Source organism: Macaca nemestrina, chromosome 5 (genome assembly GCF_043159975.1).
Source record: "Macaca nemestrina isolate mMacNem1 chromosome 5, mMacNem.hap1, whole genome shotgun sequence".
Classification (NCBI taxonomy): Eukaryota; Metazoa; Chordata; class Mammalia; order Primates; family Cercopithecidae; genus Macaca; species Macaca nemestrina.
Genome location: NC_092129.1, coordinates 90,123,960 through 90,149,159, shown reverse-complemented (window position 1 = coordinate 90,149,159; position 25,200 = coordinate 90,123,960). Strand labels below are relative to the sequence as shown.

The following is a 25,200-nucleotide window of genomic DNA, read 5'->3' as shown; positions in this document are numbered from 1 at the left end:
TTGTGTTCTGAGTCAAGTAGATATTCAAAGAAAATTCCAGTGATAAAACAAACTGTCCCACTTTCTCTAAGTTACTCGTAACAGTGATTTAGTTCATAAATGAAGTAACTGTCTACTCTTTTGAGGACAACACGTAGTTCACTCACTCTGCTTTTTCCCCCGCTTTTCCCCTACATTCTCACTGTTTCAGCTGTAGTACTTTTGAGAAAAGGGCCTGAGACAAAGACTTGATTGCCAGTCATTTGGAGGAGCATACAATCCTAAGAAACAGAAGTGCAGAACAGGGCAAGTGAAAATGAAAAGGAGCGATAACTGATTCCAGAATGCATTTTCAAGTTGGCAACCAAATACGTGACTGAGACTCAAGCCCATGGCACATTCTGAAGAGGCTTCAGAGCCGTTTTCCTGGAGGATGATAGATGAAAACATTTATCTGTCAGTTCCAACCTTCATTTGGATAAGACTGACTCCTCAGACATTAACTGCCGTGCTCTTCTGGGTTGCTCATGCGTGAGTACATTGCAGGAGCTCAATAATGTTCTATACTCAAGGCAGTAAGCAGTTGGTTTGTAGCCCAAGAAAAGGCACTGTTGGGTTCCAACTGCCACAGCTACTGGAGGGCTGAATGGAGGCCGTCACACCACAGAAACAGGGGCTGGAGTTCCCAGTAAGGCTTAGAGAATGGTGAAATGAGACACAATAGTTGTCTGAGACGCTCTTCCTCCTCCTGTAATCTAGACTCCTTCAAGCTCCTCCACTTATGGCCCACAAAACATTTTGCTTTTGTTGCTACTCTGTACATACCAAGATTATTTTATCTTAATGCATGACTTATTTTTCTGGAGCAGGATAAAAACAAAATAGTGATATCTTCAACCTTAAGTAAGTAAAAATTCTAAATAGCAGCTTTAGCTGCATGCAGCATGCAGAAAACCTTTGAATCCCTCTACCTTATCAAAGACTTTCCATCACCTCATGGGATTTCTACTCTTGGTTCCCTTCATTCATCCTAACCCTTAAGTTAGTCAAGTGTCCTGAAACATCATCCTACCCTCGTCTTGAAATACCATCCTACCCTCGTCTTGAAATACCTAACAGAATAAAGAATTTGTCTGATGTAATATCTAAGACCTTTTGTGGTTCACTACTATTTGACAATTCTTGTGGTAGAATGTATTTCCTCCAAACATCAGTGTCTTAGTTCAGGTTACTGTAACAAATGACAGTAGACTAGGGGACTTAAACAACAGAAATTTATTTCTAAGAGCTCCAGGGGCTGGAAGTTCAGGATCAGGGTGTGAGCTTGGTCAGGTTCTGGTGAAGGATCTCTTCTGTTTGTATCCTCACATGATGGAAAGAGTTTTCTGGGATCCTTATCACAAGGCCCTAATTCTATTTATGGGAGAGGGGGCTACATTCTCAGACCTAATGAATTCCCCAAATCCCGACCTCCTAATACCAAAACACTGGGGTCAGGATTTCAACATATAGATTTGGGAGAGTAGGACACAAACATTCAGTCCATTGTAATCTGTGTGAGATAATTGAATGAAAGATTTCTTTTAACATTTTTCTTGGAAACATTGCCATTTACCACCATATACATTTTTCGTATCATTTTATTCTTGTCAAAATGCTTAGTAATGATTATGGGTCTGAATACAATTTCAGGTGATTGTTGTTATGTCTTTTTGGAAAGCATCACTACCACACTGAGAGATGTTTAGTTTATTAAATACTTGACCCCTGTATATTTTTGCCCCTTTCTTGAAAATTGGGGTCTTAGTAGAGTGTGGGTTTCTACATCATACCACCAGTGTTTAGAGATTGCTGCCAAAAGTCAAGAGAAGGAGGAAAGGAAACCTGTTATTGAAAAAAAAAAAACTGGACAAACACTAAAAGTTTAAGGTTGACAAGTAGCAGCAAACAAGCAGGTTCTTCATCAAACCAAAAGATTGTCTGTACAATACATTGATAAACATGCACGAAATTCTAATTTGTCCAAAAAGATTGGCACTATGGAGGACAAAATAAAGAGATAGGGTTCTCAATCTTGAAGGGAGCACTGTACACTCTGAGGATATAAGAGAGCCATGTACAAACATTTACATAACATAAGATTAGGTGGAAGGTTCCCCGTACCATTGAAAAAAATTTAAAAACAGAAACATTTTTATAAGGCTGGAGTCAAAATGAATGGTTTTATGGATTTAGAGGAGGACTTGTAGAAAATGAGAGGTTTGAATTTGGGCTTGTGGAAAAGGCCAGAAAATGCATTTCTTGTGAGGAATAGTATATGAGTAATTACACAGACACACATTATTCTGTCCAGTCACAATGGCATTTTTCCATTTCCCTAAGTTCCTCTCTGCTGATTTTTCTTGAGATGAGGTGCTGGCTCCCACTTGTCATTTAAGTCTTGCCTTAAGAATCCCTGTATCATCTTACTTGTGTAGACACTAGTCTCTCTGTAGAATTATGCCTTATTTTATTTTCCTCAAAGGACTTGCCTTAACTGATATTGTCTTACTTACTTGTGTTTGTTTTGTCTGCCATCCTTCGCCAAAATGTTAGCTACATGAGAGAAGAGAACTTTTCCATCTTCTTTGCCTACCGTTCAACAGCAATTTGAACAGTACTCAACATAAAGTTCACGACTAATCATATTTCTTGGATAAGTTGAAGAATGTATCACACATAATCATATGACCTTGCCTCTTCCATGGCAAGAATTGGGACTTCAGTATGTTCTTTTCTCGGTCTCTCTATTAACTAGAGGTTTCCTCGATTCATGTTCTTGCTTCATTTAAAATCTATTCAACAACAAAAAAGAAAAAAAAAACTGGTGACTATTTTATCAGATAAAATATTCTTACATCTGTCTTATAAAGGTATGAATTTGGCAAGATGAAACATCTGGTCTTTTATATTTACAATATGATAAATAAGATAATTTAAAATGTATTATGGACATTTAAAATAAAAAAAACACACAAATTTTCTTTTGTTTTCTCTAATACTGTTTATCTTCTAAGATCTGTTGCTGTCTTCTTACAGCATTGCTAAAAGAGTTTTAAGTTTTACATTAAATGTGATAGCCATATTGTTGTCATTAAAATTTTCTATTAAAAACCATTTTGCAAAACAAAATAGTTAATAATTTATTTGTGTTGATTGTTGTTTAGTTTTTATAAAAAGGAATGTGAAATTTTACTATATGAATCAAGATTAAGAGAAATAGAAAAAGTATTTAGGACTTCTAAAATGAAGAATTTGCTCTACTAGTTGAGACAGGAAATATGCAATCCTGTGGCCCAGTAATTCCCTCACAGGTTTTGCAGTCACAGACCATTTCAAGCACTACCTTAAAAATCCACAAGCAACACATTAAAGAGATGTGAGTAAATAAATACAAACTTTTCACCACTCCTGTAAAATGACTCAAAATTAATGTCCTCACAATTCCAGCTTTATATTTACAGGCAGCACATTATTATAGAGATTTTAAAGAAACTTAGATTATTATTAAAGAAATGTGAACTGAGGGTTGTTAATAACTGTTTTCAAGCATATAAAAAGTGCCGTTAAAATGAACAGATGTTTTCCATCTACATGGGGACAGAATCAAATTAAATGATGGCAAATTATAATAAGAAAGAAGTAAATTACACCTAAAAATAAGCATCCCTACTGGATAAGATTATAGATTGACACAGTCATCTTTCACCAGTTACGTATAGCAATACTTGCGGGCAGAGAACGAAGAGGCAATACCCACCAGGATTTTTCTTCTGGCAGAAATAGACACAGGGGTCTCTAAGAGGCTCACTATCACCATGATTAACAAAATACACACATTTGGTCTTGTTTGTCCCCAGTTCATCGTGCTTTATGATCCAGGGAAAGAAACAATAAAGTGAACTGAGAAAGTGTGACTAGATTAGAAAAGTTGAAGAAGATGGAAATAAATGAGGGAAGATAAGAATGCACAGTTAGAAAGTAAATAATAGTAAACTCAAAGACTTTTGCAATACATACGAGTTCTGAAGTCCTAAACTGATGACCTAAAAACATCACAAACCAAAGCTCCTTGAAATTCAATGCAATCCATTTCATATATGTGCATTTAGAAAAAAAGTCATCAGATTCTAAAGCATTCATCTATTCCAAAGGGGTGGCTGACTTCAAAAACTTTCGGGATCTTAGACTAAACATTGCTGTGGACTAAATAATTGTGTTGCTATTCCGATCACGATTTTACCTTAATAATTAGGCATTAGCTAGATTGAAGACTTTTTGTTTTCTGGAGCTGGACTGAGAAAATGTCCTCAGCAAGATATCAAGTGTCTTTCAGGGACTATTTAAAGCTAAAGGAATATCTTGTGGCTCCCAGTTACCTGACATTACAGTTTAGGAGAGAAATCTTGGAGCTCATTAAAGAGAAAGAAACAGTGCTTCTCCAAGTCCATGGCCCCGTCACCTGGTTCTCCTTCCCAGATAGCACATTCAGCTCTGTCTTTATTGAGTAAAGGGAAGGCATTGTATTTTTGTTTCCGATCTGTCTCATTCCATCTTTGGTCTCAACAAAATACATCCCGAATACTACATTGTCTGCTAATAAATGTGTAAGCTATATGGTTGCTTTGAAAAAAACAGAAAAATTAATGGTCTCGATGCTAAATATATAAATCAAAAACCAAATATTGTACCTGTTCTGTGGTTAGCTGTGATACTTACGTAAATACAAATACCACGGGGCACCTAGTTTAATGCAGATTTAACAGGCATGTAAATTGAAAATATAGAGTTTCTTGTTTAAAACTACTCTGGCCTTCTACCTGAGCCTCAAATATTATGAAACAATAAATAAATAAATGAACATTACACTTTAAAATAAATTTTACCTGGTGCTATAAACCAGCAATTGAAATCTTTCTACAGAGGGCCAGAGAGCAAATATTTTAGGCTTTGTGGGCCATTCAGTTTGTAATGGTTAATTTCAGATGTTAACTTAATGGGATTAAGGGATAACCAGATAGATGGTAAAGCATTATTTCTGGGGATGTCTGTTTTGAGGGTGTTTTCAGAAGAGACTGACTTTTGATCAGCGGACTCAGTAAGGAAGATCTGCTCTCACCAATGTGACTGGGTACTAACAAATTTGCTGAAGGCCCAGACAGAACAAAAAGCAGAGGAGAGGAAAGAAGAATTCTCTCTCTCTCTCTCTCTCTCTCTCTCTCTCTCTCTCTCTCTCTCTCTCTCTCTCCCCCTTCTGGAGCTGAGACCTTCAGCTTCTCCTGCTCTTGGACATCAGAACTCCAGGATCTCTAGCCTTCAGACTCCAGGACTTGCGCCAGTTCCCTCTCTACCGGTTTTCAGGCCTTCAGCCTTGGACCGAGAGTTACACGGTCCACTCCCTGGTTCTCAGGCTTTGCACTTGGTCTGAGCCACACTACCGGTTTCCCTGATTCTCCAGCTTGTGGACTCCATACTGTGGGTTTTCAGCCCCCCATAATCACATAAGCCAACTCCTCTAGTTAATCCCCTCCTATTTATATCTATCTTCTACTTTTATAAAATATGTTTTTGAAATATTTTATATCGTATATAAGGATACATAATATGTAAGGTATATTTATATATATATATATCTTATTGGCTCTGTTTCTGCGGGAAACCCTAATATACAGTCTGTGTTGCAACTACTCAACTCTGTCATTGTAGCACAAAAGCAGTCATGGACAATACATAAAAGGGTGAGTTTGGCTGTTTTACAGTAAAATATTATTTAAAAATTAGACAGTAGCTGGATTTGGCCACCAGCCATATAGTTTGCTGACTATGGATTTCAACAATCCCTTCGGGAAATTTTGCTTTTTTATTCACTCAGATATTCTCTCCTTTCACCTATTTTTCTTGCTCAGTTGAAATTCAATAGAATGAGTAAAGGCATCGTCTCATCCGCCAACCTCAGGGCCACGCTTCCTGACTCCTTGCTTCTGGCTTGCCCTGCTGGCTTTGGTTCTGAGGCCAGGATAATTTGTAATCTGGGACTCTCCAGGAAGGGCACTATGTGGAGCTGCCTGGCTGTCTTGGTTCTCCTCAGCTCCTTTGGTGCTGTGACTTTTCAGGGGTCTGGCTGTGACTGCCGCTTAGTCTTAGGCTCTGCAGTTCCACAGCTACTTCATCACTTCATCACATTATGGTAATCCCCTCTAACTAGCTTCCCAGCCATCTCTACATCCCACCCATACTATACATAAAACAAGGGCAATTTGGAGAACTGTCTTAAGATCTCAGGTGTCTGACTATACTGTTGGCCGTTCCTGTGGTTTGTGAGAGGCCGCTTCTCTCTCTTTGAAATATTACCCTAAATTATGTGATACTCCTCACTTAGGTCAAAGCCCAGAGAACTTCTCTCAGTCCTAAATCTTGATATGTTTAAAAGCATTAAACATTTTTTCTCTAAAAATAATTGAGTTTGTATCTTTTACTATATGTCAGAACCTGAAAATTACAGTCTTCTTTCTCTTCTTACTCCTTCTCTAATAAATCTGAATTTACTTATCCTACCCAACCCTAAGGTAGATTAGATGACAGGCCAGCTAGGATAAAGGTCATGCATTGACAAAGTTCAGAAAGGAAGATAATGTAATTACATGTTATGTTAAATTTCCCCTGCAGCAGTCCTCCTAGGTAGGTATTGTTATACTCATCTAGAGATGAAAAAATTAAGGTTCACAGAATTTGCTAAATAAAGCTTGACCAGTTACTTTATAAAAAAGCAGAAAACATACCTGTTTCTGACTACACTCCTAATTCTCATTCAACCACAATTCCTGGAAGACAGGAAGTTAACTCCTGGTAAAGCGCTTGGTTTGGGTTCTAGCCCCAAAGCCTCCAAATAAATGAACTTCTCTCCACCTTTGCATGGAATCATTGGGATTAAATGAGGTAAATATAGTAACAGCTATCTTTCATCCAGCCCCTGGATGAGCCAGGCAGTTTCTAAACATTTAGATATATTATCTTATTTAATTCTCAAAATGATCCTATAGGGTATTAAAATTATTATCATTTTTTGGTTAATGTTACTAAGGTCCTCAACATAGAGTCTGCCACATACTAAAGGCTTAGTAAGAACTAGTTCTTCTTAAAATTATTACTCTTCCATTCGAATTACACCCACCAAGAATATTTATACAGACATCTTTTTCCCCAGAGCAGAAGCATCTTTGATGGGCAGCCTTTGTTTGCTCATAGTGTGAGGAACTCCCATTCTTAAAAGGACTAAAAGAGCATCACATTGAAGAACAAAGTCTGGTGTCTGCCTACGCTGCCATTCTCCTCAGCTCCCATGATGCCAGACCTTGCTGAGTGCACAGGCCTAGAACATAATGGCAGTGTTGGAAGCAGGAAAATGATAGGAAAGGATGTGTACCAGGATGGCCAAGACAAGCCACTGGGTCAATTCAATATCCAGGGAAGACTTTTCCCTTTTGAATTTACATTTGTTTAAGTTTTAATCCTAACCCACTTGATGAATTCAATTTGGACTTTTTCCATTTTGAATTCTTAATATCACAACTGTATTTCCTCATTTTAGGAAAAGGGGAGACATTGTATTATGGAAAAAGTCTTGAACCAGAAGCTAATATACGTGGTTTGTTGTTTCTATTGTGTCACTAAATATGTGATATTTAACTAAAATATAAGTGGAAGGAATATGAACTGTAGTATCTAAGCGTCTTCTTTGCTATCATTATGTTAATCATTTAATATAATAAACACAGAGATATCCATTTCGCATCTCCCTTTTGCACTGTGCCAATATTTGCCTCACATCAGCATTCACTATTTGCAGTTCATAAAATCACATGGTGAAAAAAATATATTCTTTTGCTTTAAGGATCTCATTGTACTTTGATTTCACAATTTAAAAAAAAACTAAATTAAAAAAATTTAAAAAAGAAACAAACCTTTTGCAGTTTCCCACATTTTGGGATTTCTGAAGAATCTGGGTCTTATTTTATACATCAAGCAGCAAAAACCTCATTCTCTCAATGCAATGAAATCGTTACAGCTATAAATTTATAGTTATTGGGATCTTAGGTATAGTCATCCCGTATTGTATATGACCATAGAAGATTTGTCCTTCTTCATTCCAAAGAAAGAAAGAAAAAAACTATCAAGTTAGAATGTTTGATTGAACTTTCATTCATTCATTATTTATATTTATTTGTTCAATACATATTTACTCATTTAGTAGATATTTATGTCTCCTGTGTACCAGAAATTGTGCTAAGTACAAAGAATAGAAAGTCAAAACAAATTTGGTTCATGCCTCCATGGAGCTTATGGTCTAATGGGGGAGAAACACAGGCAAATCAATTATAGTGTCATTCTAATGCAAGTGCTATGTCAAAGAGATGCACAGCAGCTATGGGAGCACGGAGGAGGAGCATCTTTCTTATTAAGATAAAAATCTTTCAAAGGTATTTATTATTCAACAGGATTTATATGTTACTTTAGCAATTTTTTTTCACTTGTGCATTATTTAAGAGGGATTCTATTCAAAACACTATGTTACATAAATACAGGAACTTAAAAGTATTTAATGAACATTTTTTATATGCAAAGTTTTGGTTAAGTTACTTTGCTAGCTGAAAGAAAAAATGGAATTATTATACATAAGAACAATAAAAATTAAGAAAATGATAATAAGTGAAAATCATTTATTCCCAAAGAGAATACCTGAAAAAAAAATATGTTTTCATAAATTGAAGGTCAAAGAGGGGCAAAGCACATCAGAGAAAATGAATTTCTTAATCTCGTACAGCCAGATTTGCCTACTGAACATACAGCTTATGACAAAATAATTGTGCAGCAATTACTCTAAAAGATGAGACAAAATCAAGTTAAAATGGAGCAAATTGCCTTTTACATTGTGGCCAATGACAATTAGTGACACATTCATGCTGTAAAATACCACTTTCTTTTTGTGAGAGGTGACCTATTGCTCGATGGTTAAGTAACTAGGTTACTTCATGGAAAATCTTCTGCAATCCTGTCTCTCAGAGGAAATGCAAAGTTTATTATTGCTACTGCTATTGGTGGCAATTTCATATTCAATAACAAAACAAGTATACATCTTAAGTCATGCATGTGTAAGTGCAACAATTATTCCTGGTCATGTTTACTGAGTGTTTGCTATGTCCAGGGACTGTCCCAGGGAATTTACATGTATCAGTTCATTTTATAGGCACAAATCTAGCATAGTGGTATTTTTTCAGTTTTTAGATGAATAACTGAGACATGGAAGGTTGGGGATGTTGCCCAAAAGTTTCACAGAGAGCCAACGTAGATCCAGGTGTGGTGATTTGAAACCAGGTGTGCTGTGTCCAGAGTAAGTGTTGTCAGAATAATGTGCCATGTGCCCCACATAGTCCAGAAACCAGTGGATGATCTTCCTGTTTACATTTTTTAAATGTAAGTGAAGGTTTTTTTTATTATTTTTAATTAACACATAATAATTGTAATATTTATGGAGTACAGTGTGATATTTTAACACATGCATACTTTTGTATCAGTTCACCAACCTTTGGCTTATCCCCCTGCCAACACTCTCCTCCCTCTAGTAACCACTATTCTGCTCTCTGCTTCTGTAAGAACAACCTTCTTAGCTTCTACATATGAATGAGAACATACAGTATTTATCTTTTGGTGCCTGACTTATGTCACTTAATGTCTTCCAAGCTCAGCATTTGTTCTTTTCTATGGCTAAACAGTATTCTATTGTGTATATTTTCTTTACCCATTCATTTGGTTATTGTAAATAAAAATGAAATTTTTTTGATGACTTAAGCAAATGCTCCCAACTTACTGTTAAGTAAAAAAAAAAAAAAAGAAAAGAAAAGCAGCAGAAAAGTGATCTTTACCTACTGGTTCTCATTACTATTTTTAAAAATAACATACAGAGTTAGTCATTGAAACTAGATAGGTAAATATATAGTTAAGATAAGGAAATAGATCTATACAGTAAAGACTAGAAATTGTTATTAATTCTGTGAGTTGAAGTATAGATTGCTTTCATTTACTTATGTGTGTATTTTCAAAATTATATATAATAAACATTAAGTTAATATAAAATCAGATTGTCATATCAGACTCACTTCAATGAGAGATTGTGTCCAGTATGAAGCTTTACCTGTAGTTTAAGGGTTCAATCAATGAAGAGGCAAGAAGAGGTCTGAAACACCCTATTAGCCTCCACAGCCCTCTTTTTCACATTAGACATATAATCTCTGGTTGATGATAATAGAAGTCTACAATGTCACCTCACCCAATAGGAAGCATTTATGTTAGAAAGCATCTCCATTTTATTTTTTTCTCCATAGTTCTTTTTTAAAAAATTTTCCCCATAGGTTATTGGGGAACAGGTGGTATTTGGTTACATGAGTAAGTTATTCAGTGATGATTTGTGAGATTTTGGTGCACAAATCACCAAGCAGTATACACTGCACCCTATTTGTATTCTTTTATCCCTCATGCCTTCCTTCCCTTTCCCCCTGAGTACCCAAAGTTCATTGTGCCATTCTTATGCCTTTGCATCCTCATATCTTAGCTCCCATTTATGAGTGAGAACATACAATGTTTGGTTTTCCACTCCTGAGTTACTTCACTAAGAATAATAGTCTCAAATCTCATCTAGGTTTCTGCAGATGCCATTATTTTATTCCTTTTTATGGTTGAGTGGTATTCCATCGTATATACAACCCACAGTTTCTTTATCCACTCATTGATTGATAGGCATTTAGGCTGGTTCCACATTTTTGCAATTGTGAATTGTGCTACTATAAACATTCATGTGCAAGTATCTTTTTCATATAACAACTTTTTTTTTTCTGGCTAGATACCCAGTAGTGGGATTGCTGGATCAAATGGTAGTCCTACTTTTAGTTCTTTAAGGAACTTCCACACTGTTTTCTATAGTGGTTGTAGTAGTTTACATCCCCACTAGCACTGTAGAAGTGTTTCCTGTTCACCGCATCTACAACATCATTAATTTTTGATTTTTTGATTATGGACATTCTTGCAGGAGTAAGGATATCACATTGTGGTTTTGATTTGCATTTTCCTGATTATTAGTGATGTTGAGCATTTTTTCATATGTGTATTGGCCATTTGTATATCATCTTTTGAGAATTGTCTAGTAATGTCCTTAGTCCAGTTTTTGATGGAATTGTTTTTTTCTTGCTAATTTGTTTGAGTTCATTGTAGATTCTGTGTATTTGTCCTTTGTCAGATGTATAGATTGTGAAGATGTTCGCTCATTCTGTGGGTTGTCTGTTTACTCTGCTGATTATTCCTTTTCCCATGAAAAAGGTCTTTAATTTAATTAAGTCCCAGCTATTTATCTTTGTTTTTATTGCATTTGCTTTTGGGTTATCGGTCATGAAATCCTTGCCTAAGCCAATGTCTGGAGGTTTTTTCCAGTGTTATCTTCTAGAATTTTTAAGGTTTCAGGTCTTAGATTTCAGTCCTTGATCCATCTTGAACTCAGGTTTAAGTCCTTGATCCATCTTATGTACAGCAAGAGATGAGGATCTAGTTTCATTTTAATACATGTGGCTAGCCAGTTATCCCAGCACCATTTGTGGAATAGGGTGTTCTTTCCCCACTGTATGTTTTTTGTTTGCTTTGTCGAAGATAAGCTGGCTGTAAGTATTTGGGTTTATTTCTGGGTTCTCTATTCTGTTCCCTTGGTCTATGTGCCTATTTTTAAACCAGTACCAGGCTGTTTTGGTTACTATTGCCTTATAGTATAGTTTGAAATCAGGTAATGTGATGCCTCCAGATTTGTTCTTTTTGCTTAGTCTTGCTTTGGCTATGCAGACTCCTTTTTGGATTCATATGAATTTTAGGATTATTTTTTCTAGTTCTGTGAAGGATAATGGTTGTATTTTGATAGGAATTGCATTGAATTTGTAGACTGCTTTTGGCAGTATGGTCATTTTCACAATATTGATTCTACCCATCCATGAGCATGGGATATGGTTCCTATTGTTTGTGTCATCTATGAATGCTTTTGGCAGTGTTTTATAGTTTTCCTTGTAGCAGTCTTTCACCTCTTTGGTTAGGTATATTCCTAAGTGTTTCATTTTTTATTTTTTGGCAGCTATTGTAAAGGTGCTGAGTTCTTGATTTGATTCTTAGATTGGTCATTGTTGGTGTATAGGAGAGCTACTAATTTGTGTACATTAACTTTGCATCTGGAAACTTTGCTGAATTCTTTTATCAGTTTTAGAAGCTTTCTGGAGGAGTCTTTAGGGTTTTCTAGGTATGTAATCATATAATCAGCAAACAGTGACAGTTGGACTTCCTCTTTACCGATTTGGATGTCCTTTATTTCTTTCTCCTGTCTGATTGGTCTGAGACTTCCATTAGTACGTTGAGGAGAAGTGGTAAGAGTGGGCATCCTTGTCTTGTTCCAGTTCTCAGAAGGAATGCTTTCAACTTTTCCCCATTCAGTATTACATTGGCTGTGGGTTTGTCATAGATGGCTTTTATTACATTGTGGTATGTCCTCTCTATGCTGATTTTGTTGAGAGTTTTAATCATAAAGGATGCTAGATTTTGTGGAATACTTTTTCTGTGTCTATTGAGATGATCATGTGATTTTTGTTTTTAATTCTTTTTATGTGATGTATCACATTTATTAACTTCCATATGTTAAAACATCCCTGTATCCCTGGTAGGAAACCTACTTGATCATGGTGGATTATCTTTTTGCTATGTTATTGGATTTGGTTAGCTAATATTTTGTTAAGGAATTTTGCATCTATGTTCTTCAGGGATATTGGGCTATAGTTGTCTTTTTTGGCTATGTCCTTTTCTGGTTTTGGTATTAGGGTGATACTGACTTCACAGAATGATTTAGGGAGGATTCCCTCTTTCTCTGTCTTGTGTAATAGTCTCAATAGGATTGGTACCAATTCTTTTCATGTCTGATAGATTTCAGCTATGACTCCAACTGGTCCTGGACTTTGTTTTGTTGTTGGTAATTTTTTATTATTACCATTTAAATCTCACTGCTTGTTTTTGGTATGTTCAAGGTATCTAATTCTTCCTGATTTAAGCTAGGAGGGTTGTATCTTTCCAGAAATTTATCCATCTCCTCTAGCTTTTCTAGTTTATGCATATAAAGATGTTCCTAGTAGCTTTGAATGATCTTTTGTATTTCTGTGGTGTAAGTTGTAATATCTCTCATTTTGTTTCTGACTGAGCTCATTTGGATTTTTTTTTCTTCTTGGTTAATCTTGCTAATGGTCTATCAATTTTATTTTTATTTTCAAAGAACCAGCTTTTTGTTTCATATATCTTTTTTTTGTTTGTCTGTTTCAGTTTCTTTTAGCTCTGCTCTGATCTTGCTTATTTCCTTTCTTCTTCGAGGTTTGGGTTTGCTTTGTTATTGTTTCTCTAGTTTCTTGAGGTGTGACCTTAGATTGACTGCTTGTGCTCTTCAGATTTTTCAATGTAGGCGTTTAGAGCTATGAACTTTCCTCTTAACTCTGCCTTTGCTGTATCCCAGAGGTTTTGATACATTGTGTCACTATTGTCATTCAGTTCAAAGAATTTTTTAATTTCCATCGTGATTTCATTGTTGACCTGATGATTATTCAGAAGCAGGTTATTTCATTTCAATCTATTTGCATAGTTTTGAAGGTCCCTTTTGGAGTTGATCTCCAGTTTTATTCTGCTGTGGTCTGAGAGAGAAGCATCTCTATTTTGTACCTAAGATTGTTGTATAGCTTATGTGACATTCCCTTTATGCCATGTCTCATAAATTCATCAAAGTTTAGGTTTCTTTACAGTAAGCAATTCTAAATCAAGAACAACTTTCTCAAAGTAGCTCATAGATAAAAATGCTTTTTTTTTTTTTTTTTTTTTTTTTAGCAAACATTCTTAGTCTGTTGCCCTGGGCCCCAGTTGTTATGTTTACAAAGAGATTAGACCAGGTCACCAACCCTCCTTCCCCATTCTCCAGGGGAATCCCCTGATAGTCAGCAGGAGTTACAGGCTAGCTACTTTAACTCCTTCCTCCTCAACAATACTTTTAGAATTTTTTTTTTTAACAGAAGGAATGAAAGGGGGGAAAAACACTCAAGCCATCGTGTTTGTTTTGAATTGGAGGAAAGCAAGACTAACATCATTTATAATAGTGAATGGTTCATTATGATAATCCAGAAAATGATATAAGCCTAAACAATGAAGTAACAATAGGATGGAGACAGGGAGTGAGATTTAACAAATACCACAGCATTTCAATGGACTCAATATAGTAATTGACTAGATGTAGGATTTAGGGAATTGAAGAAATAAATAATGACTTCCAGTCAGAGCCTTAGGCAGGTATATGAATAACATGGCTATTTGAGAAAACAGAGGAGCAATGTGTGGGAAGATGGAGGTTCTTTAATAGAAGATAAGAGAACTTTGATTTTATTTAAATTCTGATAGAAAACAACCAGTAAAAACATAGAAAAGGATGATGTAGCAAAAATATAAAATAATCTATGGAATGAGATCACTTTACCCATTTAGATTTCATAATTTAATGAGGAGGGATCAGCTTTAGGTGTGAGGACAGATGCCTTTTCCATTCTGGTGGGAGGGGAAAAAGCAAGAATGTTCTCTTTGATGTATTCTCTTCTAGTGGCCTCCATTTTCACTATTGTGTTCACAAAATTTGGAACTTTCTTCTGAGTAGTTAGCAACTTGGTAAACTTAATATTGACAAGATTGTTTATTAAGAATGAAATCAGACAAAAGTATAAGATGACCCTTGAGGATGTTCTGTTCAGACTATGGAGAAAGAAATGGAGCCAAAGAAATTTCCTGATATAAGAAAAATCCTCTCCTCTAAGGTTCGAGAAATTTATCTCTCTAAGATTAGTGATTTCTCATTCTTGGATTTTCACTTCTAAACTCTGCCTTTCCACCTTTTTTCTAGTAACATCAGTTTCTAAAAAGTATGTTCATTAGTTCATTTTCAGATTACTCAGCTGCAAGTTGATTAAACTTGCCTTTTTTCTAAAAATCTCTTTAGCTACACTTTTATCATATTATTTTTTAGGCTGTTGACTTCTTTGTGGCTTATTTTTTCCATTTAGTTTGTTCTCTTATTGTAAATTGAACTTGAAGTTTCAGAGCTCCTCATTAACTATAGTGATACATTTTTATTTAATCTCAGCAAAGCTGGTGCTAATTAGTTTCCCATGAGTTCAAAAGATGATCAGCCTGCAAAATTTGGTCTGATGCAGAAACTGTTGTCATAGCAATGCCCCATCTAAAGTAATACTCTCTTTCACTCCTGCAGCCTTCTTCTTAGTATGTTAACGTCCCTTTATATGCATGATGGTGTTTGTTTTGTAACTGTGTATTAGGGTTCTCAGAGAAACAGAACCAACAGGAAAGAGATTTATCATATATATAGAATACATATAAAATAGAATTATCTGTATAGGAAAAGATTTATTATAAGGTTTTGGCTCACATGATTATGAAAGCTAGAAAGTTTCACAATCTGCCATCTGCAACCTGGAGCCCCAGAAAAGCTGAGTGGTTTGAAGGCCTGAAACCCAGACAACCAATGGTGTCAATTCCAGTTCAGATCTAAGGGCTGAAAACCAGGAAACCTGAGGACAGAAGATGCATGCTCCAGTCCAACCAGTCAGGCAGACAGCAAGTTCAGTCTTTCTCTATCTTTTTGCTTTATTAAGGCCCTAAAATGGGTTGAATGATGTCTACCCACATTAGGGAGGGCTATCTGCTTTACTCAATCCACCAATTTAAATGTTAATCTTTTCCAGAAACACTCTCACAGACACACCCAGAAAGAATGTTTAACCATTTATCCAGGCATCCTATGGCCCAAGCAAGTTAGCACATAAAATTAACCTTCACAAACTGGAAGAGCAAGAATTTTATGTATACATAATAGCAAAAGATTAGAGCAGGTTGCCGGCCTGGCCTAATGTTAGAAAAAAGGGTGTAGGAAAGAGTCAAGGAGGGTAAAGCAGTTGGTTTCCCATGGATTCTCTACCTTGCCCTGTGAACTGGACTAAAACCTCTATCATTAGCAGATAGAGGACCAGAAATTAAGCTGTGAGTGTTTCAGTGAATTCAAAGCCACTGAAATCAGCAACAAAGTTTGATGCAGAAAGTCAGTTTTCCTCAGCTGCAACATGAAGCCAGACTGGCAGTTGCAGAGTTAGAGGTCAAGGAACTACTGAATTTGGGATTCTGGGCCCACACATCCAATAGGGAGGAGCAGAAGTGAGCTTGCATCAGACAGATTCTCAGACGAGTGGCAGCCAAATGATAAACGGCGAGTAGGGTGGGTGCAGACTGTAATTGCTAGAAATGTTTGGAATCCATATAAAACTCCTGTGGTCCTTTACAGAAACAACTGGGGAAAGAAGAGAAATGCCCAGTGGTAAGATCAACATAGGATCAAACTCTCACAATATGGTCAGTAAATGTCTGACCTTATACAGTAGTTTGGTAAGATCCAGGGAATTTGGATTATAAAAATTTACAGAGAGAGAATTCTTTATTTTGTTTTCAGTAATTAAAATAAATACTTGCAAATATTTAAAAAAATATATCAGCTGATGATGTGTGGAAAACTCTGGGACATAATTGAAATGTTTACTTACAATCTTCCTTTTCTCTCCCTATATTGTTTTTAGGCAACTTGGTTCTTTGAGGTTAGTTAATTTTCAAAGCTGACTCAACAGAGCAGCACATAAGGAATTTATCTGAAAGAGAATGTGGTTAGGAGGGGATACAACTATCACAGAGGCTTTGGATCAGCAATTAATGCATCATTAATCCTTGATGTTCCTTGAATTGCTTCATAAACACTCCAACAATAAAACAAATCTAGACTCCTTCACTGTTCTGATTCACCTTTCTATCCTCTCCTGATGGCACGTGACCACTGTTCCTGGCCATTGGCTTCCAGAAAGAGAACAGACAGGGAAGTGTTGGTGAATCTAGTTTGTTCTAATTAACAATGACTCCAGGGAAATATATATCATAAAATCAATTTTCAGTCATATAATTCATAAAAGTCTTTGCAACTGTTAACTGAAATCTTCATATTCTCTCTCTTTCATGTGTGTGTGTGAATGTATATATATAATTTTTAGAGATGGGGCCTGACCCGTTGCCCAGCCTAGAGTGCAGTGGCACGATCATAGCTCACTGTAGCCTTGAACTCCTGGGTTCAAGCACTTTTCCTGTCTCAGCCTCCTAAGTAGCTCAGATTACAGGCATTGACACTACACCTGGCTAATTTTTCTTATTTTTGTAGGGAAGGTGTCTCTCTGTGGCACCCAGGCTGGTCTCAGACTCCTGGGCTCAAGCAATCCTGCCTTGGCCTTCCAAAGTGCTGGGATTACAGTAGTGAGCCACTGCACTCAGTTTATTCTTAAAGCAATATGTGTGGCCTGAGGCAGAAAGATGTACACCAGTTTCCTCATCTGGAAAAATTGATGTGATTCTAACCCGTATTTCATCTGGTTGTGAGATTTAAAGGAATTATTACCTGCAAAATGCTTGGAACCATGCTTGGCACATAGAAATAAATATACATATATGTTTGTGTGTGTGTGTGTGTTTAAACACATGCCCATATATTGTTCATCTAACAAATATATATATAAATATTTGTTAAATGAACAGTAAGAAATATATTTTTCCTGAAGATTAAATGGTAAAATTTATATAAAAATCTTAGTTTGGTGGTTTAAACATTGGAAATGCTGAATGATTGTTAGCTCTTTGGTCAGTCATAAAACATATGTTGAGAGCAAGAATATGACAAGTATGCTTTAGGCACTAGGGATTGAAATCTGAGTGAAAATACCCAATCTTTGCCTTATGAGCCTAGTTACAATTGAACAGAGATAACAACATTAATCATATACTCACACAAATCTAGGTAAACTTGATACTGCGGCAAATGCTGTGCAAAAATGACACGTGGTACTATAAAATGTGTACTTGGGGCTTTGATTTAGTGTGTTGGGGGAAGGTGGGGAAACTGTCAGGAATTTTTCCATAAGCTACTGCCAGTAGAACTGAGAGCTGAAAAGTGAAAAGGAGCATATCAGTAAAGAGAGGAGGGAATCTGCGCCAGGGAGAGGTGGGGGCTGGTGGAGCAGCTCTGTGAGAGGGACAAGTATGGTGATGGAGGGAATGCAACATTGGCATGTGCTGAAGCTGGAGACAAAAGCTGTGTCTCCATTATCCAGGGCTCTTTAAGCTACATGAAGACTTTTAACATTTTTTTTTAATCTTATAAGCAATTGGAATTCATCAACAGGCTTAAAACAGAATGGTAATATGTGATCTGCAGTTTGAAACATCACCCTGTTGGAGGAATCCTCAAATTTTAGTGTACATCAGATCCACTTGGAGAGGTCTTCAAAGCATGTTGCTGGGCCTCTTTCCAAAGTTTCTGATTTCATATGTCTGGGTTCCGGTAGGAGAATTTGCCTTTCTAACAGGATCCCAGATCTTGCTGATGCTGCTGGTCTAGAGTCATCCTTTGAGGACTACTAATTTACTGTACGGTGAACAAATTGAAAGGATCAAAAGGGAGCACCAGGTGGACCACTTACAAAGAAATATCAGTCTTCCACACAAGAATTCATGGACATTTGACCTAGGGAAATAGAGAGAAGTTTACTAATGTAAGGAATATTTTGGAGGTAAAATTGGCAGGATTTGGTTCTAGGTTAGGTATGGATATGAAGGACAGGGAGATGTCAAGATGTCACTGGGTTAGTTGCCCTACCTTATCATCTAGAAGGAAGACATTCTCATTTATAAAGTCCAAAAGACTACAGCCCAAAATGAGAGTTTTGGACTGTTTTTAAAAGGTTCTCCTGGCTTGCACTGGTTGGCTGCAAGGGACTAAAACCTGACAATAATCATGGAAAGTGCTGGTACTGACAGCTAAGTTATGAAAGACTGCTGGCCTCAAAGGGTGCTGGAAAGCTTGTTCTGAAAAAATGCCAGCAAGGAACCTCCTGGTCCTGTCTGTGGTATTCCCCAAGGGCACGTGAAGCATGAGCCAGGTTACACTTGGGCTCAATGTCAGATCGCATGGCTCTAGCTGCAGCTGAAGCCAATAAACAGAGCTTCTAAAGTTAACAAAGACAGTGATGAAGGACTAGTGATTGAGTGGAGAGGAGAGAAAGCAGATGAAAGATCAAACTAAGAGAGGCGAATCCCTGAATTTGAAAAGAAAATTTCAAAGACAGAGATGGTAGAAGGTGCCTAAAATAAAGAAATTTGCAGTACAGGAAAAGTGGTAGTTGCCAGCTCTCTTGCCTGTCGAAACGAATGTCTGAGACAAAAATGAAAGAACAAAAATGAATATTACAAAGACATGCATTGGACTGTCTAAAGACAACCCCACTGCAGAAATGAATCAGGGACTTGTTACTACCAGAGAGCATTCTGAGGAATATTTAGGAAAAGTGTTGGTGATCAAAATTGGTATAATTTGGTGGCAACTTCCTCAGGGCTTGAGGAAATAAAATAAAGGTTTACCTGTGGAAATACCAGAGATTATATCTAAGGATCTTTGAGAAAGGTTCACAAACACAAATTTTATAGCATTCCAGAGATCAACCAGTGTCTTCATGCCAAAAAAGGAAATGGCATTTCTCCCAAAGGCAAGAGATATTTGGCTCAGAATTTAATGGAGAAAATTGTGAGAACTTAGAGGAGGAATGCCCATTAGAGAGGTTCAATAGAATTTGAAGTTTCAAGGGAATTTTTCAAAGCACAGTGATGAATATATAAAATTTTACAGGACTCTGAGGCAGAATATAATTTGGTGTATAATAGCTAGCTAAAGCGTAAAGCTTTTGTTTTTAATCTTGCATAAAAATTGTAGGCAGGAGTAAAATAAAACAAAAACCAAAAAACCTAAAAAGAAAAGATAAGCCACCCAATTTAAATTATAAGCATTCAGTGTAGTATTCAGATTTTTGCAGAATCCTGTACTAATACTATGATAGTGAAGATCACAGTGATTATATGGGGAGCAAATTTGTATTTGAGCCTGCATAAACAGATTACTAATAGTTGAGAGTCAGATAACACCAATGGCTTATATAAAATAAAGAGATTTCCTTGTAGTTTTGAGAATTTACATATAGTATTGTTGTGGGGTGTTTTGGCTTATTTGAAAATCTAGATAATTATGGATATACTTTGAAGGATTCAATATACATACTTTGGATCCTGGAATATTAGGGGAAGAAGGGGAAGCAATTGCCAGTGTGGGAATAGAAAAGTGGTGGTCTCTTTCCTCCCCATGATAAGGGTCATGGCCAACTCCCCTCTAACAAAGACAGATTAATAGAAGAATAGTTGAGTATAATAGACAGATTAATTTAAAAATTAATAACAGCATAAGAAATTTCTCTGATCATAGCTTTATGTTACATGGGAGCCTTCAGAATTAAGACTCAAAGGCTCAAGGTGAACTATTCATTTTTATGCTTGGGATTAATGAAGAACGGACAGTCATATAGAAATGTGACTGGGCAAAAAAGGTCTGATCTAATAATGATAAACAAAGGAGGGACGGGCGCAATGGCTCACGCCTGTAATCCTGGCACTTTTGGAGGCTGAGGTGGGCAGGTCATGAGGTCAGGAGATCAACATCATCCTGGCCAACATGGTGGAACCCCATCTCTACTAAAAATACAAAAATCAGCTGGGCGTGGTAGTGTGTAGCTGTAATCCCAGCTACTTGGGAGGCTGAGGGAGAAGAATCATTTGAACCTGGGAGGCAGAGGTTACAGTGAGCCGACATCGCACCACTGCACTCCAGCCCGGTGACAGAGTGAGACTCCATCTCAAAAAAGCAAAATAAAATAAAGTAAATAAACAAAGGGAGAAACCCAGCAAGACCAGTCTGTTAAGATTCTTCCTGGCTTCTCTGTAGCATTCCTTCCTTCTGGTAAAAGGCAGGATCTTCTCGGAATGCAGGTCTTATGACCTACAATCGAACAAGGTAGGTCAGGAAATTTCTTCATGGCCAGTTCTTACACAGAAAGATGGGTGCAAGGTGTAGGAATATTTTTAGGTTTTATTAGTGGCCTTGGAGGAAAAGGGTTCTTGTTTCTATGAATGCCTTGGGAAAGAGGGATTCTAGTTTGTACTGCTTGCTTTAGGAGATAATGAGTGGTGAAAGACAGGAGGGCAGAAGAAAGTCAGACAGAAACTTTGTTTCTGAGGTTGCTTCTGAGGCCTTTGCTAACTTTAATTCACCCTTCAATTTGTCAGTGATTCATTTGTTGTCTTTGGAGTCGGTATGAATTTATCTTGAAGATCCTCAGGTTGATCTAAAGTTCTGTTCAAATAGTCTACGTATTTCACATATTTTTACCAGCTATCAAAAAGTCTTATTAGGAATGGTTTGATAGTACACACACACACACACACACACACAAAATAGTAAATGTACTATACAGTGACTGTCAAATGTGCTGACCCAACAACTCCTAATGGCATAAGGGAAAATCTCTTCCAACTCCACCATCCTGCTAATGAGAGATAGGGGAGGTGGGTTGAAGAGGTAGGTAGTGACTGCAATCTGGGTATAATGCCCCAAGTGACAAGTTACAAGCTCAGCTATCCTGTTCCATCTCCACATTTTAAGCAAGCATTGAACTTTGTTCTATAGTATGCTCTTGTTTCTTTCCATTTAAAATAAGGATTCAATGCCTACCTCCCCGCAAAATCAAAACATACAGTAGGACTGCCTCTCCTTGAGGGAGCCTCCTGTTCTCCTTAGTTTCACATTTTTTCTTCAAAATACCTTGATATGTATCTGTGGTTTGAGAATTACAACTCGAATCTTTTTCTATTTCAAGTTATCTTCCATTCTTTAACATTCAGTAGAGAGTTCTTAAAGAATGACTATAGGTAATCTCTTAACAGAAAATTGAATCATACATACCACGTCTTGTTAAGCAGTACTTTTAGCACAGATTCTATTATTTTTGATGGTAAAGTCTTTAAGTTACATTCTTTCATAGTACTTGAAACTACTAAAAATAATTGAAAAGGTTTAATTATCCTATTTACTGTTACAATTTGCTTTGTGCTATACATTTATTGCTATCTCTAGTGAGTTATAGAAACACTGCTGCAGGTGTTTTTAAAATAGATTGTATTGATTACCAGTATAAGACACAGTGAGTATCCAACTGAATTTTAGTTATGAGGAATAGGTGAAAAGGATTCTGTCAAGGAGATGTCAATTTGGCCCCAAGGGGCAAACTTTTTTGACAGCTCTGTACAAAGTAGGGGTTACTGAATAACTGCCCCTGTTATTTAGTAATTGACCCTGACAGCAGTGAAAAATTGAGGGGAGAGGGTGAGCAGAGAGTTAACAAGGAAAACCTCAAGTTATATAAAATATCCAGGAAGCATGAAAACTGGAAATCACACCGTAGAAGGAACATTGTTCCTGTCTAGTGACCAATTCCTCATTTGACTAATAAAAGAGAGAGAGAGAGAGAGAGAGAGAAAGAAATTGAGACATGAAACTAAAATGTTCTGGGTAGATACTAACTTTGAGACAAAACAAAGAGAGGACTGGGAGATTTTGCTCATCTAGTGGTAGGAATAGCCACATGCCAATTTTAATGGGAGTCATTCCATAGAGAGCTCCATGGTAAATGCACAGAGGAAAAAACAAAGTACATATTCATTCATTCATATTTGGTTCATTTTTGTGTATCTGGTTACCTATCAAGCATAATATCTGTACATAGTTGAGATGCAGCAATTCACCCATTCATTCCTATGAGATATACAGCATTTATTAAGCATCTGCTACATTCTGGTGATAACAATACAGCAGTGAAGAAAACATAGCTCCTCACAAAGCTTACATTCTGATATCACTAAAATGATTGCATATTCTGGCTGCAACCTGGGGAAACAGTGATCTAAAATGTTAATTATCAAGTGCCCAGATTCTAAAGCCAGTTGGCCTGGGCTTGAAAAGTATTCTGTTCCATTAACTCTCTGTGTGGTTTTGGACAAGTTACTTAATCATTTTGGGCCTCAGTTTCTTTATCAATAAAATGGGGATATAATGAGTTAATACATGTGTATGTGTGTGTAAGTTAATATAAGTGCTCAAATCAGTGTTTGACACTGATAAGTACCATATATATGTGTCAGATATCCTTCTTGTTAAGCGAAATTAATCTTAATTTAACTCATGGGTAAATGGTTCTTAATTACAGAATAAAAGGTGGAGACCAGGGAAATCAAGACAACAAAACTTGAGACACGAAAAGCAAATGGATTATTCATGTTTGTATTATTTGTTCAAAGTAGATTATAGAAGAAAAGAGAGAGCACAATCCAGTGGTTAAGCTAGTTACCTGTATCTCTGGCCTTCAGTTTCCTCATCTGTGAAGGAATGAGAAAAGATGTCCTTTTTAGGGGTTCTGGAAGGATCAAAGGAAATGATGTGTGTAAAATGCTTGGCACAATGCGTGGCTAAGGGTGAGCATTTATTAAATGGTGGCTATTTCAGTTGTAACCTGATTATATTGAACTGACGTCATTTATTTAATAGTTTTTGCCACTGCATTTCAGTTCAAGAAGGATTTAAGGAAACTGTCAATCAGAGCATTTCATTTCTAAAAACCATTAAACATTGGTCTCACAGGAAGAAAACAATGCAAAAGTCAGTCAAATCATGCATATTAGAAGTTAATGTTTTTCCAATGAAAAGAGACCCTTCCGGTAAGGTTTTTCAGTCTGTAAATTGTGGAGTCTAGGTGGAATTGAGAGATGGTCTAATTAGTTAAATTTATACTTAGGATCAAATGCAACTAAACTTCTATAAACTTACTCCTGAATCACATCATGATCTATTTCCAATACTTATTATTGCTAAATTTTTGTATTTTTGCATCTGTGTTCACAAACACAAATGACTTTTTTTTTAAAAAGTCATATCTTGCTTGGGTAACAAGATTATAATTGACCTCATGAGTTCTTTATTTTTATATTTTCTAAAATGATTTTTTTAAAGGTGGATGGTATTCCCAATTTATTAAATTGTTGATATTATTGGAAAACTATTTAGACCTAGTATTTGCTTTTAGTTGTTATTGTTTATAAATTCCATTTCTTTAACTGTTATCTTTTGAATCAGAATTTTTCTTTTACAAATATTTGTACAAAAATACAACTATTTAGCAATATTTCAAATTTTTCAACAGAAAATTACTCAAAATAGTTACTGCCATTTTTATCCATGCTAAATCAACAAATATTTGCTATTTTTGATATTAAATTTGAATTTCTTTTTTCTTCATTATTCTTGCCTACAGTTTGAGTATTTTCAAAACTTGTGATGTTATTACTCATTTCAAATTTCTGGTCCTTACCTTAACATTTTTCCTTCTTATTTTTTTAGCATTTTACCATTTTTCTTTGTCTGGCGTCTTGAGTTGACCAATTTATTATTTTTCTGGAAAGTATGCAAACCTATAATTTCCTTCTGTTTAAATATACAACAAAATTTGGCATGTAGAACCTTCAGTGTCATTTAATTCTGAATAACTGAAATTTCCTTCATAATTCTTTCCTGATTTTCTCTGTATTCCAAGGGTTGATTAATAATTTAGCTCCTAGACATATTTAATATATACCTTTTGTTTTCATTTTCTTATTGACTGTAGAACTAAAGCCAACTTTGACAGGAAGCTGCAATATTTGATTCTAATGTAGTTCTGGGAGTGATCTAGAATGCAATGTCCAAAATCTTTGGACTCACAGTCAAGCTTAGATACTCAGAGAGTCTCACATGCTTTAAAAAAAAACTACACAGCAAAAGAATGTGCTTTTTTTTTTAATGTTCACATAAATTTAGGTAATTAAATGAAGGGCAATTTCTCCCCTTTTTTGAAGGAAACATCTAATGTTCCTATCCTAGCTTCTATCAAAATTTCAAAATACTTTAATGAGTCTGAAATTTATAGGCCATATTATTTTCATAAGAGAAACAACACGAATTTCAAAGATCTGTGAGGATTTTATCAAGAAACAGTTTTTGCAAATATATTTTTGTGTTCA

The 25,200-nt window shown here is 36.1% G+C and overlaps 1 protein-coding gene across 3 annotated transcripts in view; it reads left to right on the top strand.

The window, feature by feature from the left end:
- Positions 1-25,200, top strand: part of LOC105498558 (fucosyltransferase 9) — a 195,769-nt gene that overhangs the window by 166,648 nt on the left and 3,921 nt on the right. The window contains exon 3 of one of the 3 annotated variants that reach the window (XM_071096708.1): positions 9,294-9,489. The exons of the other annotated variants lie outside the window; for them this stretch is intronic. The gene's annotated coding sequence lies outside the window, so the exon portion shown is untranslated. The remainder of the gene's footprint in view (positions 1-9,293; positions 9,490-25,200) is intronic. 3 annotated transcript variants of the gene reach the window in all.